We start from the raw sequence: 14296 nt of genomic DNA, 5'->3' as shown, positions 1-14296 counted from the left end.
GTAAGTCTCTGTATAGGTATAATAGTGTGATTTACCACATACTTGCTGTGATTTCTCCCCAAAATAGACTCATTATAACATGTACCTTATTCTCAGATAAACTTTCTCATATTTCAATGTTTCTATAATACGCACTCAACTGAAAATTGATATATTTCTTTAATGTAATGTTTACTTTCCTGAAAAATGTATACTTATATTTATTATGCATTTGAAGTGATTTAACTGTTAATCAGGAATATGTTAAAGAGGGAGTTATGACATGACTAGTACATGCTCAGAAATACGACATCCTCTGTGAAGACAGAGAGTTTATGCATGGGCTTCTCACACAGGCATCACAGACACCACTTACTGTGGTTGTAGCAATGTGCCCCTTAGAAGAGCTATAGTTTTCTGTTTCTACATGTATGGGACTCCCAAGAGGAGATATTTAAACTATGTTCATCAGCCATCTACAAGGGTTTAGAGATTGGGAAATGCATAATGTGTTCATAATTCTCTCTAGCTAGCTAAAAAAAAAAAAATACCAAGAAGATGATAGTGTGGGAAGAGTAAGAACTTCATACAAATATCATGTTTATAAACTATAAAGGTCAGAACAAGAATCAAAGTCATATGTAAGAGGAAAGCCCTCCTGATTTCTATATAGTTAAAAGATATAAAGTGAAAAAGTATGAGGGAAGACAATATCTATTAAAACTGATCACCTGAGGCTATTACCAACAGGACTCAGTGATAGATTCGTCTCTAATACAAATAATTTCGAACAGCTAGTTCATGGCAGAACAGAAAAGGAATTCCTATTTCCTAACTTCAAATTAGGTCATCTTTCCTTTACTCCACTGCTTTTCACATTCCACAGGACTTTACCTAGAGCTGATTTAATGTCCTTGTTCCTCAGACAGTATATAAGAGGGTCCTAGGTTGGGCGTACAACCGAATAGAATACAGACACCAGTAAGTCTAGGAGAGAAGGCTCATTGGTGGCTGGCTTCAAGTACGACACAGCGCTTGTTAGAAGGAATGCACTCACAACAGTAGGGTGAGGCAGGCGGGTGGAGAAGGCTTTGGACTGCTTCTCTCTTGCTGGAATCTTTAACACAGTGGAAAACATATACACATAGGAAACAACAATGCATACCAAGCATGAAAATGCATAGCAGACCCCAATGGCCACGCTGAGCTTAATAGTTGCATGTTCTTCAGGACAACTGAGCTTTAACAAGGCAGGAACATCACAGAAAAACTGATGGATCTTATTGGACCCACAGAAATTCAGAGAGAATGTCCCAGCTGCGTACAAGATTCCCAAGGCCACTCCATTGAGCCAGGACACTGCCATCAACTGTACACAAACTCCTTTGTTCATGACAGACTCATAATGCAAAGGGCGGCAGATAGCGACATAGCGGTCCTAAGACATTGCAGTGAGGATGCCTGTCTCTGACCCGGTCATCAGCACCACCAGGAAGAGCTGTACCACACATCCTAGGAAAGACACAGAGTCAGTCAAGGTGAGGGTGTTGAGGACCGATTTGGGGACTGTGGCAGAAATGAGACTCAGATCTAAGCAGGACAAATGCCTGAGAAAAAAGTACATTGGTGTGTGGAGGTGTTTGTCCAGAATTGTGAGGAGGATGATAATTAAATTCTCCAACACGGCCACCAGGTAGATCACTGAGAAGAGAGCAGCACGCAGCCTTAACAGCATCTGGCTCTCAGTAAAAGTCACAATACGAATTCCATCATTACTGTCTGATTTATCATGTTTTAAAATTATAAGCCACCTGTTGAGTAAATAAGAAAGTTATATTAATATAACAAATTAAGAAATCATTTGCTTCTTTATTTTGAAGCATGTATACTTCACTACAATGGGTTAAATGGAAAGTTTTAAAATGCCCAGATATTCATATACAGAGCTGACTTAGGTACAAAACAATTATGGGTAGAACAGCCCAATATAACTGGGCTTAAATTTATTGTGGAAGGAGAAAAGAACTCCACTTCCCTCATTATTACTTGAAATGATTTTAAAAGTTTATTTCTAGTGGAATTGCAGGATTAGCTATGTAACAGTAATTGTATAGAGTACATGTTTGTTATGCATCAATATCATCTTAGTTGATGTAAATTTTAGTGTGTACTAGATGTCATAATAATTTTCTCTTTCCTGCATTTTGTAATCTGTTTAAGTAATCATTTAGATGATACTCCAATTTATTATCTACTTCTCATTGAAGGACATTACAATTGTTCCCCATTTTTCATAAAAATGTTATCTCTATGATGAAAATGTCATTATAGAAATTTATATTCCTTTAGTTCAGATATTTATTGTACCGGAAAAATTAGAAAGATAATTTTGACATTTTGACTAATTGATTTAAGAATGTACAGTGCCATGTTTTCTTAAAAAGAGCAAAATTTAAGACTATTAGCCAGGTATTTAGCATGTAACACTAGGAAGAATTTAATTAACACCAAAAACAGTCAAATGTTAGGGATGTCACCTGCATCTAATGAGAGAAGCAGAGCGTCATCCTTTCTTAAAGACACACAGGCTTGTCATCCAAGATCATCCACGTAACCTAAAATGGGGTGGGGGGGGGATCATGCTTTCCTCCTTCAGATCGTCCTTGTCTTTAGGGACTCTCTTTAGTATCACTTCAATGACAATTCATTTCCCTACCAGCCTCGTTTCTTCCCCAATATATGTGGCTTTTTCAGTGGACAATGTAAGTTTAAGAAAAAGTATTCCTGCTTAACCTGTGTGCATGAAACCCAACCTTTGGAGCCCAGGCTCTGGCTGGTCTCTGCGGAGAGACACTGCGCGGCCTCGGTCTCCGCCCGTGTGGAGCGTCCCCGGCGGCCTGTCCTTTTCCTCAGTCAGGCTTCTCAGGAGGCTCGGGCCCTGCACGCCTCCGCACCAAGGAGTTTCTCTTAATTGTAAAGGCAGTGAAAATTCATAATTGGTATCCTACTTAGATTCTTCTGCCAATGGGAAGATTCTCATTCACTTTAATTTCAGTGTCTTGATTATCTGAGTACACCACGGCTAACACAGTGTTTTCACGCCTGGAACAAAAGCAGCAATTATTGATTCTGTACATGACGGATTGTCAAATTTGAATTTTCCATTGTGCTTTCCTTGGTATTTCTTCTCTACACCTGGAAAATCAGGTGTTTTTCTGTGGATGGTTCCTTATACTTCTTCTACAACTTTCAAAGTAATGGTTTCTCAAATTTTTGCAAGTTCATTTTGTTGATATTCTGTTAATTTGAAATTCCCAAAACTATAAACTAGAGCATATACATGTGATCTGATCAGTTCAGCTTATTGCTTACAATGTGGATTTTTTATTAATAAAATAAATGATTTTAACATGAAATCTGCATTTACCAGTTTCAAAATTAGAAACAATTATTAATATTTTCTGCAATCAAACACAATTATTAACATTCTATAATGAAATTTTCCCTTAATATTGTCTGATGCAAGTCATCTAGGGTACGTTAAATTTACAAAACCAAAAGAAGTTAGTATTTTCTATTTTCATCATAGGAAAATGTATTGAAGTTACCTAACTCCAAATAACTAGTGTACTAATGGAGAACAAATAGTCATATTTTAATGCGAAAATAAGTTCATATAAATATTAAATGATTAAAAATGTCTAACAGACTAAAAATTTCTTTCACTCCCATGGACTTTAAACAAGGAGAGCCTCTTCTACCAAGACCACTTATAAAAAATTTAATTTTTTTTATATTCTGGTTTCATGTTTTATTTTCAAAGATAATAAATATCAGAAAATTAAATAAATTACATGAAAGTGAACATCTGATACAAAACATTAGGCATTTTATTTATTTTATTTGTAGGTAAAATAGAGGGGAGAGAAATCAAAGACAAAGGTAATGAGAAAGTGAAATTAAATATGATTTAAATCTGGAAGATTAAAATAGATAAGAAGTTAAATATGAAGAATTTATCAGGACATGCAGAGCACCTGTCAAACCCACACGGACACACACACAGCACACAACATGCACAAACACCACATGCACCCTCCACACACAAACATGCTCTTCACATGTTCCTCCCAGCACTGTCTAGAAAAGTATGCCTTGTTAATCAGTCCAGGGTATCACAGACATGGAGTCAAGTGAAAAAAGTCCTCATTATTTCAGATATAATGACTCAGATTTACACACATTTTCTGCATCCAGTTTTTCTCTCAGGATAAGTTCCACTTTCCAGAATCTTATATATACAGATATATATAAACTTTATGATTTATGGGGATCATAAATCTGCAGAGGATTCACCAAAACATTCGGAACAATTTCAGTGGTGAGAGTATGAGAAGGACCGTGGTTTAAAAAATGAAGTGGTGAATTATAATTGAGTAGTGGGAATTACAATTATTTTTCTTGAGAATTGAAAACACTATCTCATAAATTTAAAGATACAAATTAAAATTGTAAAGGGAAAAGACATTGGATAAAAGAATAGATTGAGAATAAAGAAAGCGAAAGAGGGTCATAAAATGGCTGATTAGGAGGGAGGTAGAGAGAAGCACAATATTTTGAAAGAATAAAGGAGAGTAGGAATAAAAAGCATTGGAAGGCACAGGACACTTATAAAGAGAAAAAGCAACTTTCCATCCAGAACAGAAGGGAAGAAAATAATAGTAATCTCTCAAACATGCAATTATTTCAATATACATTCGTATTTTTTTTCTGTATCCATATGCTGAGAGGGGTCAGCAAGGACAGACCGAGCTTTTCTGTGTGAACACACCTATTTTGCACTTTCATAGATTCCATCGTCTCCAGTACTGGTAATTTCCAGAGTAAATGACAAGTGTTTTCAAATTTAAAAGTCTCATAAGAAAATTTGCAACAACATGGATGGATCTAGTGAGTATTATGCGCAATGATATAAGCCAGGCAGAGAAAGACAAATACCATATGATTTCACTTATATGTGGAAAATAAAAACAAAGTGAAACAGAAGGAACAAAATAGCAGTAGACTCATAGACACTGAGAAGTGACTGGTAGTGACCATAGGGGGGCGTTTGGGGTGGGTGTGTATGGAGGATGGGAGGGAAAAAGGCGCACAAAAATTTTCAATCATGATGTCAGTTGGTCGCTGGGATGGTAGTACTGTGTGGAGAATATAGTCGATGACTCCGTAACAGCTTTGTTTCTTGACAGACAGTAACTGCACTCGTGGGGATGAGGATTTACTAATGTGGGTAACTGGTGAACCATTGTGTTGTATATTTGAAACCAGTAAACCAACATAAGATTGTATATCAATGGCACTTCAATAAAAAAGAAAAAAAAAGAAAATGACAATTTCATGTTTTTTTTTTCAAACTTTGGATACCTTTGTAATGGAAAGACAGCATTCACCTAGTTTTAGGAGAGTACTATAAAACCTAACTCAAAATTCATAACAACATGAACTGCATCACACACCTCAACTTTTAAAGACTCTGCTGTTTCACCTTCTGTAGAAATAAATCTTTAAACACTGTCTGCTTTCCCTGAGAGCTGGTCCAAAACTAGCGGATCACCCATCATGGTTTCGGCTTAGCCTGTGTTCTTTAGGGACGGACAGGGTAAGTCAGGCAGAGAGCATCCTTTAAAGCTTCACTAATCCCCACAGTGTTGCCTTTGATAATGGATTTTCTCTTCCTTTTGAGTGCTTTGCACTGAAGACAATATCAATATAATAAAACTTTGACAAGTCATGTTGAGACACTCATCCGCAGCAATTTCACGTACCTGAGTAGTAGCCTACAGGCTGTGTCCCAGCTGACCTTCTTCAAGGAGCCCCAAAGATCAAGGAGGGTCCGGTGGATCTGTGCCTGCACCGTTTCAACATCATGTGAACAATGTATCTGCCCCTTGAGCAGAAACAGAGGGTGGGGATGGGAAAATTAAAAGGACAGGAAGAAAAGTTATTGCTTATATGCCAGGTGGAGAAAGAGAAACACCATATGAGTTCACTTTTATATGGAATCTAAAAGCAAAACAAAATAAACAAAACAGAGTTTTCAGTTTGAAACTGAGAAGTGACAAGTGGTTACCATGGGGAGTGTTTGGAGTTAGTGAGTGAAACGGGTGAAGGGGACAAAAGGCACAAAATCACACTCATAATGTAAAGTAGTCACGGGGGTGAAAGTACAGAAGGGAAAACCTGCTTCATAGTTCTGAACATCCTTCTGTGTTGGCAGTAAGGGCACTAGTTGCAGTGAGCATTTAATAATGGAGATAACTGTCAAATCACTAGTTATATAATTAAAACCAATACTATATATTAAGTATGCTTCAATTAAAAATATATCAAAAATAATTGCTTAGAGTCAATAATCATGATAATTTTGCATTATCCAGTAAGATCAATAAGAACAACACTTGAAGAAAATTCTGAAAAGAACATTTTCCCAAATATATTCAGATTTCAAATAATTTTAGTGGAGAAGGAGGTAAAAATGAAACAGCTAAATAATTTGGGGCTTCCCATCAATTTTTGTTAAGGAGAAAGCTCTTATTTTCAAGTAATAGGAAAAGCTAGAGCACTGCAAAAATTTTCCCACGTGCTTCCAGATTCCTGTTTCAAGTTATACCCGTGCCATTCAAACTCACAATGATTTTGACTGAGCTTCTCTGTCCTCCACGTATCAGCGTTTATTTCCTTCTTGAAGAATCCAACTTCTAGGGGAAATATGTGTCCTTCATGTCCTGTGTCTCAGGCAATTATTTCCCCAGGAAAGGACGAGAGTTTTTGAGCAAGTATGAGAGAACCTTGATAGACTCTATGGTTTAGACATTTAGTTGTGCTTACATTTCATTTCTCAGATTCTAAGTCCGTGGAGACCCTGCCATTAACTCCCAACCCAAATTGGAGTGCTGACGTCACGGCCCTTTCCCCCAGTGAGACAAAAGATGAGATTCCATTGCGTTTCATTAGAAAAAACTCTTCTGCAACCTTTTAAGTATTTCTAATATGAGTATGACTACTGAATACTAAGATATTCATTTGCCTCTAAAGCATCAAACAGTTTAAATACAGGTGTGAATCCACTAATCTTTACATTGAGTCTAACAATCTCAGTTAAGTTTCAATGGAGAGGAACATTAAGAGACACAGTCCTCTGACTTTAGGATTGATAGCACGATTTTTTAAATGTTGAGCCACCAAATGCCTCATCGATTTTTCTTTTACATTGGACTTAAAGCAGCTTCCAGGGTAAATAACTTTGCTTCAGATTCTCACTAATGAACCAGAGATGTTAGGGTAGAAGTTACCCAGAAGTCTTAATTTTTGGCATCTATAACAGTTCTCAAGTGATGTCAATGGCATTCTTATGAACACATAAAATGTATGGCCCCTCTTGGGAGCAGCATCCTAATGAAGCAGCAGTGTCCTCTCCATTGTTGGGATAAGTGGCATCTATTCTCAGAGACTAGTCATCTAATATTCTTATCTTCTAGAACATATGTAAATTTCAAACCAATGTATATGAATCTGTACATTGGTTTGTGCCAAATAATTGCCTTTCCACATATCCTGGATGATACACCTCCATGTTGCCTATTTTATTTTTCTGTCACCTACCAAGGCCTTGTTTGCTTTCCCATATTCATTAAAGTTGCTTTTAAGATGATGTCTTCATCCTCATTATTTCCTGATATCATGATTGCATTTAGTAGAAAACATAAGACTGTCATCCCATTTGAATCAAGTTAACAATTTCCAAATCCCTTGGAAGAATTTTTATTGAAATTGATTCCAAATCAATGTAGGGAACATTGTCATGGTAATAATACTAAATATAACAAGCAATGATATTGTGTATTTCTCTATTTTAAAAAAGCTTTTTAAAATTCTCAGCAATGTGTACAGATTTAGTACACGAACTTCCACAAATTTTGTTAAATCCATAACAAAAACTTCATTTTCTGGTCCAAATGTGTTTGCATGTGCTGTCATTTAAAAAAATCACAGACTTAGTGACTCAAACAACAGAAATTATTTCTTCACCCATGTGAAGCTAGACGTCCAAGAGCGAAGTGTGAGCAAAGTTGATTTCCTCTAATTTGTGTCTCCTTCACTTGCAAAAGCCTGCCTTCTGGCTGTGTGTTTATATGGATGCATCCTCCTGTGTAAAAGGCCCCTTGTGTCTCCCTGTGTGTGCTAATCTCCTCTTCTTAAAAGGACAACAATCAGATTGGATGAGGCCACCCTAAAGGCTTTGAAGTGTGCCTTCAAAGCCCTGTCTCCAAGCAGAGTCATTTTCTGATGGATTAGGAGTTCAACATGTGAAATGGCTGAGGACACATTTCAACTCATAACACAGTCAGTGCATATAATGCAAATAAAATCTTAGCATACAAATGAGATGTCTCAAAAAGAAATGCAAACATAAAAATTAGAAATTATAGATTTGGAAATTTAAGTTTCTGAAAGGAAAATTTTACAGAAAGAACAGGTAAATTGAACATAAAATGATAGAAATTATACAGGGAAGGAGAAGGATATAAAAGATAATTTTCCACCAATAATTTGTAGACACAATAGCCAGCATTTCCTCTAATTTGATGACATAGAAATCTGTATATAAAAGGTACAAAATAAACACCAAGCAGAAAACACACATACAGATAACCCAAAGATAAATTGTTTCAAAATTATTGAAAGCGAAGTATAAACAGCAAGTCTTGAAAGCAGCAAAAACAAAGGTATGTAAAAGGGAAAAAGTGCTCCAAATAATGGATGATTTCTCACTAGAAATAATGGTAGCCCAAATAGGGTAGAAAGATATTTTTAAAGTACTGAAAGGGAAAAACTGGTCAACAGAAATTTGAATGCCCATCAAAAATATGATTGGGTATAGAAAGAAAAATAAAGGAATTGTGTAAAGAATTAAGAGAATGTGTTGATGACAAAATTGTTCAAGAAGGCACACTAAAGTAAAATTAATCAGACAGACGGAAATAACGCAAGATGTGAAAGTCCGTTTCTGAGAAAAATAGTAAATAGAAAAATAAATGGTGAATATATGGATAAATGCTAACATATTTTTGTCTTATTTGATGATTCTTTATTTCTTCATGAGACCTATAACTTCAGAAACCATGTGTATTACATTTCCTTTTGGGGTTTATAGCATGTATAGTAATAGCATATATGAAGGGGTAACAGATCAATGGGAGTATCTGATTTTATGAAATTGCAAAACATATTTTACAGAAGGACTAGGTTATTAATTTTAAATGACTTAGAAAAGTACACTGTATTTCCTAGGGCAGCTATATGCAATAAAAATAACAAGAAAACCAACAAAATATAGATTCTAAAAACCATTCAAATAATAACTAAAAATTGCAAGGAAAAAGAGACAGCAGAAAAACAGAGAAGAGGTGGAAACAAAATATAATGGAAGACTCAATAACTTGGAATATTTTGTGGTTCCAGAGTGTTTCTTTTTTAGAGCTAAAAGATATTTGGTGCAGTTTTTTGGGGGTATCTGAAGCAGGAAATCTCTACATGGGCAAAATAATCCTTTTTTGGGTTAACTGTTTTTGCTATATTCAAAACAATTGGATGTGTAAAAACTTGAGTTTATGGGCACTGGGCTTTGAACATAGTCATAGAATGCTGTGAGGAAGTGAAAAACAGAGGCTGATAAAAAGTCATTGGCTCAGTTAGGTATTACCCTGATGTACCTCCTATATTCAATAAAATCTTTCAAATGTTTTTTATTTATTGCATTATTCATAATTGCAAAATTTTGTAAGGTACCTGAATGTCAAACACAGGATATTAGTAAAACTATGGTATACATAATAGAGTAAGTTATTCATTGGCTACAATATATAAGAAAGTCAATGTCTAGAACTGATAAGTAATGATTCCCAGCAAGTAGTAAGTGAAAAAGCTACTGCAAGAGAGTCTACACACTATACTATGAAATAAGAAAACATAGATGGCTCTTTTCTTTAAAAGAGGATACACAAGTGTGGGTAAAATTGCAATATTTCCAGAAACTCTCCCCTGGCCTTAGTGCATCGCCATATCAGTAGATATTGCCAAGGGATGGAGAGAAGTAATCCATTTCCATATCAACAGGTAATTACAGGGGGGAGCGAGGGCATATCTAGACTGGAGAGGTGGGGTGGGACCCCTTTTTGCAGCCAGTTCATGAGAGACACAGTTGAGCAGAAGTGGATGACAGCTTGTACGCAATAAACAATGTGTTTCCCACTTTATTTCTCCCTTTGATTTTGGCTTCAAAGATTATTTGCCTAGGGCTGGAAACTTATTCCTTACCCCACCCCCGGGTTACATCTGGCAAGAGTCAGTAGGACCTCTGAACCCAAAATCTGCCTTTGTGGGTTTGACACTTAGGCAGGCTGCCCCTGGAGATGATGAGGAGATGCCAGGAAATGTCCATGTGAATGGTGGGGAGTTCCCCCTTGGCTCCAGCAGTGGAGGGTGTGGCATCAGCCAGGAGACCCGCATTTGTGGGGCTCCCAACTGGGGAGCACCTAGTGGGAAATTTAGACTAGAGTAAAGCTCCTACTAGATGGGTGGGGCCTTTCCCAGAATCGGGGAAGGGTGAAGACACCAGAAGCTCTGGAATCAGCCCTCTGTGAGACAGAAGACTGCACAGAGGCCCTGAGTAGACATGTCAAAGCAGGGATTGTGGGATGTTTGTTTCTTGAGGTAGGGGAAAGTGTTTTCAAGGAGAGACACACAATTTGGCTTCACTTGGAGGAGCTGGGCGGTGACCTATAGGATGCCCTTAAAAGAGACATTTATTGAGAAGACAGGTTTTGCTCCTGGAAGATACATTAGCAGTGAGAGAGGAGGCAGCAAGAGAACCCACTTTGCAGGAGGCCATGTAGGAGGGGGATGAAAGAGTGGTGCCTTCAGCCTGGAGATGGTAGAGTAGATGTCGGGAGAGGATGAGGGGGTGGAAGTGACAGCTGAACTGCTGCTGAGCCTACAGCCCAAGGCATTAGCACCTCTCATATTAAAGGCCCGCATGGTTGGAAATAAGAAAATAAAAATGCAACAACCATGTGCTCCTCAGGGGAAGGAGCCACCCCCTCTCTAGGTGTGGATCTCTCCATGCTCTGCCCTTATACCCAGGATGAGCTGACAGACATGAGAATCCAGTCTCAGTAGAAACTGTCAGAACCTCTGCCTACATGTCATTTGTGTCTTTGGGATATGGGGGTTGAAAACGTTCTTATGTCTGGTTCTGAAATGGGTAGACTGGCTTTGCTGATGACTCAACCTTCTCTCTGGCAGTGGTTGCAAACTGGCCATCACACCTCAGGGAATCAGGAACTTCTGGATTGGCTGATAGCAGCCATCAGGGTACTTTGGCCTAATCAGGGTGATTTACCATACTTACCCACTAGCTGGAAAACATATGCAGAGCTCCAGCAGGTGCTATGGAAATTGGGCATGAAAAATATTATCTATAATATGGACCATCAGGGCCACAGTGAGGAGTTGTTCACTGTAGGAAATGAGAAATCTGGTGCGGCATACAGCTCTCCATCTCTCCTTGGGTCCCTAGTGACTATTCTTGCCCCCCACATAGGGAAACCCCTACTCATAGTTTAATAGATCTGGAGGAGGTTGAAACAGTAAGAGAATGGAAGGAAGTACAGGCCACGACTGAAAGGAGAGGTACATAGGGCGTGGGAAGGTTTTGAGGACCCAGATGTGGGTTGATTCAATAAAGGCCGCGGTAGTGAAAGCGCCTATTGATTGGCAGCCCAATAGGATGTTGTTAGAATTGTGACAATTAAAGCCAGAGCAGCAGTTCCAGCCACTGAGATCCAGGACATGGAGGCTGGAGGCAAATCCCCATGTCTGGCCGGTATCCCTGCAGGACTTCCTGGGGGACAGTACTCAGGCTCTGCCTGGGCCCTAACCCACCCAGGAGCAAGATTGGGCATGTGCTTTTACTGAGGTGGGGCTCAAGAGAGGGATGTGGTGGGGACCAGAGGTCACATGTAGAATTATCAATTCATTGATCCCCCATGAATGTACAAATTGTCCTGGAACTGGTAGGCAAAGGAGCTGAATGTTATCTGATTAATGGTGATTCTGAGAATTTTCCTGGGACCCCAGCTGTGAAAGGCAGCTATGGGGGTGAGGCAATTAGACTGAATAAAGCCCCAATCCCACTGGGGATAGGGCATTACCCCAATAGAGCATACTGAGTATAGCACTCCCATGCCTGAATATACTTTGGGTATGGATATCCTGCAACACTTGAGGTTACAGATCACTGCAGGTGAGTTCAGACTGAGGGTACATGTGGCAAAGGCAGTTCTGAGGGGACTAGCTAAGCACCCACCTGTAGCTCTGCCTGTATCTCAGTGGGAGACAAATACTAATCAGTATATACCCCCTGGGGACACAAGGAAATTGGAGAAACTGTATAGGAGTTGGAGAAGTTGGACATCGTAAAGGCCACTCATAGTCCTTTTAATCTCGCAGTGTGGCCAGTAAAGAAGCCAGACAACTCCAAGCATATGACCATGGATTACAGGGTATTGAATAAAGTCCCACCCCCTTTGCATGCTGCTGTCCCCTCTATTGCAGCCCTTTGTGGACACCCTCAGTCATGAACAAGGAATGTGTCATTATGGTGTGGACCTTGCTAATGCTTTCTTCTCTACGGCCATAACAAAGGGAAGTCAGAAACAGTCTGCCTTCCCCTGGGAAAGCTTGCAGTGCACATTCACTGTCCTTCCACAGTCATACCTCCACAGTCCCACTAACTGTCACAGTCTAGCAACTTCCCTAGACTGCTGCAACATCTACAGGAGAAAGGGTGGGCTGTGAACAGCACCAGTGTTCAGGGACTTGGTTTGTTAGAAGTCCCTGGGGGTTGTCACATTGTGTAAAATTAAACTTATTGCAGAAGCAGTTATAGACAAGGTCCAGGCTTTCCCCACCCCTACCACTGTGGCAGTATTAAAAGAGTTTTGGGGGTGTTTTGGGTTACTCTGTCGTGTTTATCCTGCACTGGGCACAAATTCTTAAGTCCTTTTACCAGCTGGTACGGAAGGGCATCAGGTGTGACTGAGATGAAACATACACAGCTACTTTTACTGCTGATAAGTGGGTAGTCAAGGCTGTACAGCCCTTTAATATAATGGACTCATCAACGCCCTATGAGCTAGATGTTCATATAACTGAAGATGGTTATGCATGGGACCTTTGGCTGCAGCTTTAATGGACCTGCTAACCTATTAGATTCTGGTCACAACTATGGAAAGGAGCAGAGTTCCAGTACACCTTGAAAGAGCAGCAACTGGCTGCTGAGTTCCACACTTTTCTGGCTACTGAGTCCATCACCAGAACAACTCTGACCTGTGTAATAAACACCTATCCCATCTCAGGGTGTGAGACTGGAACCAAAGGCAATGAAATCGCATGGCATGCGTACCTAAACTGGCCAAATGGTCACATATTTACAATAGCATAGCACCCTGTCCAATAGCCCTTTAGGGTAGAACTCCAATGCTTATTGAGACCAGTAATATATAACAGTGTAAAGCAGGAAGAATTTTTTTGAGCCATTTGTAGCCATGAGTGCTTATCAGGAGGGAAAAGCCTCTATACCTGAAGACACTTGGTACACAGATGGGTCCAGTTATGGGCAGCCCCCGAAGTGGAGGGCTGTGACTTTCCATCCTAAGATTGAGACAATATGGATGGGGATGGAGAGGGAAAGAGCAGGCAGTGGGCTGAGATGTGGGCAGTATGGCTCATGATCAACCAGAACACCTTCCCTATAGTTGTCTGCCCTGACAGTTGGTCTGCCTATTGGCACTTGACTCTATAGCTACCATTATGGCACCATGCCATTGGGATGGTTTTTTACTGGCCTCTTTGGGGGCAAAGTTGTGGCAAGACCTTTGGGCCTCTGGTCAAACTAAGACAGTTATCATAGATCATGTGACTGGCCATTTGCCTTTGGCATCCCCAGGGAATGATGAAGCAGACACAATGGCCCAGATGTGCTGGCTGGAAGGAAAGCCTGCCTCTGATGTGGCCCAATGGTTACATCAGCACTTGTTGCATGCAGGACAAAAGGCAATGGGTAGCCCATCAGTGGGGCGTGTGTAGACCTTTGAATTAGCCCAGAATGAGTGTCTTGTCTGCTCTAAGAGGGGCTTACACTAAATCCTACAGCAACATGGACCACAGTAAAGGGTCTGGTACCCTTGTCAGGTGG

At 39.5% G+C, this 14296-nt stretch overlaps 1 pseudogene; it reads right to left on the bottom strand.

Annotated features, from left to right (window-relative positions):
- Nucleotides 1-826: 826 nt before the first annotated feature.
- Nucleotides 827-1770, bottom strand: LOC108399511 (olfactory receptor 14K1-like; annotated as a pseudogene).
- Nucleotides 1771-14296: the final 12526 nt, after the last annotated feature.

This window comes from Manis javanica, chromosome 14 (genome assembly GCF_040802235.1).
Source record: "Manis javanica isolate MJ-LG chromosome 14, MJ_LKY, whole genome shotgun sequence".
NCBI lineage: Eukaryota > Metazoa > Chordata > Mammalia > Pholidota > Manidae > Manis > Manis javanica.
The sequence above is the reverse complement of the archived record's forward strand: the minus strand, read 5'-3'. Positions and strand labels throughout refer to the sequence as shown.